Raw genomic sequence first — 6,206 nt, 5'->3', positions numbered from 1 at the left:
TACTGCATACTTAATTGAGATCACATAAGACTTCATAGTAAAATACATGAAAAAAAAGTTAGTTCTTGATAATAACGTAAGTTTAGATATACTGACTTGAATGAAAAATACAATGAAATGAAAGACGAAAGTCTTACGCAATCTACATACAATTACTTAAACGTACAAGAGAGGAACTCACTTTACGTACTGGCTATACACCTCTTAAATACACAAATGAAATACATGAATAAGATAGGTTCTCTACACTAGACAAGCTTTGTAAGAATATATGTGTATGTATATATATATATATATATATATATATATATATATATATATATATATATATATATATATATAAAATAAATTTACCACATAAAGACGTGTTTTTCATATTTAAATAAGCCATATATTTTAATACATTAATGTCTGGATTCTCTTACCGATCTCGGGATCAGAGACCCTAGGCAAAACCACTAATATTCAAATAAGTCATATATTTTAGTACATTAATGTCTGGATTCTCTTACCGACCTCAGGATCAGAGAACCAAGGCGAAACCACTAAAAGACAATAGTATTTGACCGGTCGGGAATCGACCCCTGGTCCAGGATACTTGTATGATAGTGACAGTACCATTCATTTGTGGCTAAATGGTAATGTCACAGTTATACTAGTATCCTGGAGCACGGTTCGATTCCCGGCCGGTCAGATGCTCTTGTTTTTGAGTGGTTTCGCCTTGGTTGTCTGATCCCGAGGTCGGTAAGAGAATACAGACATTATTGTATTAAAATATATGATTTATTTGAATGTATATATATATATATATATATATATATATATATATATATATATATATATATATGTGTGTGTGTGTGTGTGTGTGTGTGTGTGTGTGTGAGCATTCTTTTTTCCTACCATTATTCCTACATCAAGGGGTCGGTTACTTGATACGCACCCTCCAATGCCTTCGATCAAAGGCATCCTTTTCCATCAAACCTCTTCTCTCCGTATCATTTGGCGTAAATGATCTTGGATACCAGAGAACTTCAAATCAATCAATCAATCAGTCAATCAATCTCCATATCATCCTTCGCCTTATCTCTTCCTCTAATTCTCTGCCTCCCTCTCTTGATCTCCCCTAACTAATAGGTTTATATAATTGAAGTATTGAATTAAAATGATAAGATCGATCAAAGGGATTAACCGGTGATGAAGTGTGGGGCAGAGGTAGATGGAGAACGTTGGCCAGAAACATCGACCCTACATAAAGGTGGGAAAAGATGCAGACAAAGAAGAAGAAGAATTAAAATGATAAGAAATACATTATATATATATATATATATATATATATATATATATATATATATATATATATATATATATAGGCGTGTGTGTGTACACAAGAGCAGTAGCCTTATATTATACTCAGATTAATCACCGCTATAGTTTAATGCCTGAAAGAACTTCCTCTTCTCCTGGGTACGATACCTTGGATGCCCGGCAAAGAGCCATTTGGAAATGAGACTCAGTCATTTACTTAACATTCTTCAGGATCATTACGGATTGCCAATAAGCAAGAGGTCGGTAATGATCCTTTCTTAGAGTGAGAGGCGCTTCTCCGATCACCTAATGATCCGATAGTACGACTTATAGCGTCGGTGGGACGATGTTCAGCATTTTGTTGTTGTTATTGTTGATTTTGTTTTTGTGTTCGTCTTTTTAATTGTATTATTCTTAGGCTTGCAAGAATTCATCTCATGGTTGGAGGGGTGTTCAGGGTTTTGTTGTTGTTGTTGTTATTGCAGATTTTGTTTTTCTATTCGTCTTTTTGATTGTATTATTCTTAGACTTGCAAGAATTCATCTCATGGTTGGTGGGGTGTTCAGGGTTTTGTTGTTGTTGTTGTTGTTGTTGTTGTTGTTGTTGTTATTATAGATTTTGTTTTTGTATTCGTCTTCTTGATTGTATTATTCTTAGACTTGCAAGAATTCATCTCATGGTTGGTGGGGTGTTCAGGGTTTTGCTGTTCTTGTTTTTGTTGTTGTTGTTGTTGTTATTGTAGATTTTGTGTTTGTATTCGTCTTTTTGATTGTATTATTCTTAGACTTGCAAGAATTCATTTCATCGTTGGTGGGGTGTTCAAGATTTTGTTGTTGTTGTTATTGTTGTTAATGTTGATTTTGTTTTTGTGTTCTTCTGTTTAAATGTATTATTCTTAGACTTGCAAGGACTTATCACGTCGTTGGTGTGGTGTACAGCATTTTTTTTTGTATGTGTTTGTCTGTTTAATTGTATTATTCGTAGACTTGTAAGGTCCGTTGTAAGGAAGTTTATTTCATAATTTTTTTTGTGATTTGAATTACTTTCTGATTACTCTTGATTACGTATATTCAATCAATCCTGTTTTTTGTCAGTTTTTCAGGTTTCTTATGCAATATGATTATATCAGTGTGAGACTATTTCTATTTTATTTGTTCCATAAAAGATACTTAAATATATATATATATATATATATATATATATATATATATATATATATATATAATGTGTGTGTGTTTGGTAATCGTATTTTCATTCATAATGACACATTACAACTTCTAATCCTATTATCACCCGTTATATTTATTCCAGGGTGTTTATATAAATCGACATCCATTCATCCACGATTCATATTAACATTGATCACTCCAAATTACGGGTTTTTGTTAGGCCCCAGAAATTTACTCTCGATTATGCTTTTACTAACACTTTAACTATCTTTATTTCAATATCCGTAAACTGTACAGTATCGCCTGCCAACATCAACCGTACCAAACTCAGTCTGAAAATGAGTTCCCTATCTCGCAACTTTGCAAAAAAAAAAAAAAAAAAAAAAAACACACACACACAAATCTATTTCAAACAAGTCACTTTCTCATCTACAGAGGTCGCTCTCCTGGTGAGGATTTAGTATACAGATACTATCCATTTAAGCTCGTTATTAGTCTCCTGTCCTAAGCTGTTTTTAGGAACATGTAAATTATTCAACTATGGTTGATCATTACTGAAAGTTAATAGTCACCTTTATTATTATTATTATTATTATTATTATTATTATTATTATTATTATTATTATTATTATTATTTCTACCTAAGCTACAACCCTAGTTGGAAAAACAGAATGGTGTGAGCCCAAGGGCTCCAACAGGGAAAAATAGCCAAGTGAGGAAAGGAAATAAAGAAATAAATAAACTATATGAGAAGTAATGAACAATTAAAAGAAGATATTTTAAGAACAGTAATAACATTAAAACAAGTCTGTTACATATAAACTATAAAAAGACTTATGTCAGCCTGTTCAACATAAAAACATTTGCTGCAAGTTTGAACTTTTGAAGTTCTACAGATTGGAATAAAACTTCTAGAATACTGTGTAGTATTGAATCTCATGGTGGAGAAGCCCTGACGATTAGAATTAACTGAACAGGGTGGCAAACTCATCTTGAGATGTTTTTGGAAAACCTAGTGGATGGCAGCTTTCGGTTTACATTCCCAAGGCCCGTGGTGTTCCTCTGTCTCCCTTGCATCAGTTCATCCAGCTATAATAAATGTTGATCTCTGATGTGGTCATGAATAAGGGTAAGGGGGTTGCAACTTCATTCGAAAAGGTTTTCTGAGAAACTGGAAAGCTACACCGTGTTGGTTCTAATCCCTCTAAAATGAGAAAGCTATATGGTAAAGAAAGCTATCATATATTTTATATTTATATATAAGTATGTGTATATATATGTGTGTTTTTCATAATATATTTATATTACACACACACATACACACACACACACATATATATATATATATATATATATATATATATATATATATATGTATATATATATATATATATATATATATATATATATATATATATATATATATCTCATCATCATCATCTACGCCTATTGACACAAAGGGCCTCGGTCAGATTTCGCCAGTCGTCTCTATCTTGAGCTTTTAATTCAATACTTCTTCATTCATCATCTCCTACTTCACGCTTCATAGTCCTCAGCCATGTAAGCTTGGGTCTTCCAACTCTTCTAGTGCCTTGTGAGCCCAGCTGAACGTTTGGTGAACTAATCTTTCTTGGGGAGTGCGAAAAGCTTGTCCAAACCATCTTCATCCACCCCTTATCATGATCTCATCCACATATGGCACTCGAGTAATCTCTCATATATATATATATATATATATATATATATATATAGAGAGAGAGAGAGAGAGAGAGAGAGAGAGAGAGAGAGAGAGAGAGATATGTGTATATTGTACCAACCGTGTTTCACACAATTGTACATAATTCCTTTTGTATATATTATGCTTGTATCTTCGCTCCTCCCTCGCACTAAAAAGAACCTGAATGATCATGTCTCCGGTTTTGCTCTGTATCATTGTCTGTCTCTCGAACATGTCACGTCCTGTTGCCTTGAGGTTTTGTATATAAAGCAGAGTGTTCCTTAATAAATAACTCAGTCGTTTCCAATCTGCCTTTGAGTTCACACCCTTACTCGGCACCGTCACAATATACATATATAAACATATATATATATTTTTGGGCTCAAGCCATGTCGTCCTGATGGAAGTTCCTATAGGGTAGCTTCCTAGGGTATATTACAACTACGGCGATATTCCCAGAGAATTTACCTTAAGGTACCAGAATTCTAACTCCTGGAGCGAATATCCCTCCTGAAAGGGATATCGGGACATATCAGAGGACGTATTCTTGACACGCCACATGGCAATCTGCATCCCGAACAGAGATTTCGTCTCGCAGGGGGCAATTGGCAAGAAACGAATTCGGGAAAGAAAAAGGGGGAGCCGCTCCCAAGGCTCCCTATCTCCCGATTCGTAAGCGTGCCTGGCGCCAATCCTGGCGCCATCTGTATTCCTTTTTGCGTAGCTTAACAACTCGGTGTTTTTTCCTGTGTTTTTCGCAAATCTTGGATTTATTCTGCTTTTCATGGCTTCTCCGTCTTCGTCGGCCTCTGATAAGTTGAGTACCATGTCTTTTATGTATAAATGTAGGCTCTTGGTAAATTTTTGAGTGATTAATAGGTTTAATCTTTGTTACAAGAGCCGTAGCCTACCGGAGGCATCATGGACGCTGTCGCTCGCTAGGTATAAGTTTAGTTAGTCAGAGCGACATTCCCGGTTGTTTTGCTTTAATAAAATTTAGCTATTTAGCATTACATAGGATTTCCTTTCGTGCTTAGTATTATTTTGACGAAGTATTCGCCATTCTGGCCTACGCTAGGCCATGTAGCCTAGTCGTTTGGTCCTAGTACTTCATGCATGATTTTATTGAAGCTTTAGGCTATGTTTTATACATTTAAGATTGTGTGGAATATTTCCAAGATAGTATATGAGTGAGTTTCGGTGATTTAGGTAATCGATTCTCTTGGTGCCTAGGCTAAGTTGCTTATGGAGCCTTAGTATACTTTCTCATACTCCCCGGTTGCTTTCTTTTCTTCGGAGAAGGTATGCAATCCCTTTCCCTCTGTTTAAGCCTTGGGCTTATCCCTAAGTGGTTTTTTCCGAATTTATTTTCGATAAAACTATACTGGGGTGTTACTGTACCTTCCTGTTCCAGTAAGTCTGGTTCAAAGAGGGACAGAACAAAAGAGTTTTTTAGTCTGAGTCTGTGTTTGTCTGGCTTGGGGTAGAGTCTCCCTCGCTGGCCTGACACAGACAAAGGTGGCTTAGCCTCCTTAGGTCACTACCCAAGGTTTCTGTGGATATGATTCCTTCTTTTGTGATCTACCAGACTAGTCCTTGTTGCTGTTCTCGGGGGAGGATAAGTTTCTTTCCCTGGGAGTAGCAACACCTTCCTTGCTTTGGTGCTCTGGGAGCTGGCAAGTATTGCTGGCCTCCCCCCTTGGATCTCCCTTAGGCTGAGATAAGTTTCTTGGCTGCGGGTGATCCGTCACTAAAGCAAGGTTGGTAGGACCCTCTTTTGTCCCTTCCCCCTCTATCTCCGTAATGGCCTAGCCATTACAGTACTATACGTCGTTCTACATCTGGACCTAGAATAGGTTAGGATGTGGGATTGACTCAGCCCCTTGCCGGCCGGCAGAGCTGCCGGCCGGCAAGGGTCTTATATTTTGATTGCTGCCCGGACCTCCCTTGGTCCCTCTTCCATGCCTGCCTGTAGAGCCAGACGGCATTGGTCAGGAAGCCTGAATTAGATTCTC

The sequence above is a fragment of the Palaemon carinicauda genome, chromosome 19 (genome assembly GCF_036898095.1).
Source record: "Palaemon carinicauda isolate YSFRI2023 chromosome 19, ASM3689809v2, whole genome shotgun sequence".
Lineage (NCBI taxonomy): Eukaryota > Metazoa > Arthropoda > Malacostraca > Decapoda > Palaemonidae > Palaemon > Palaemon carinicauda.
The sequence above is the reverse complement of the archived record's forward strand: the minus strand, read 5'-3'. Positions refer to the sequence as shown.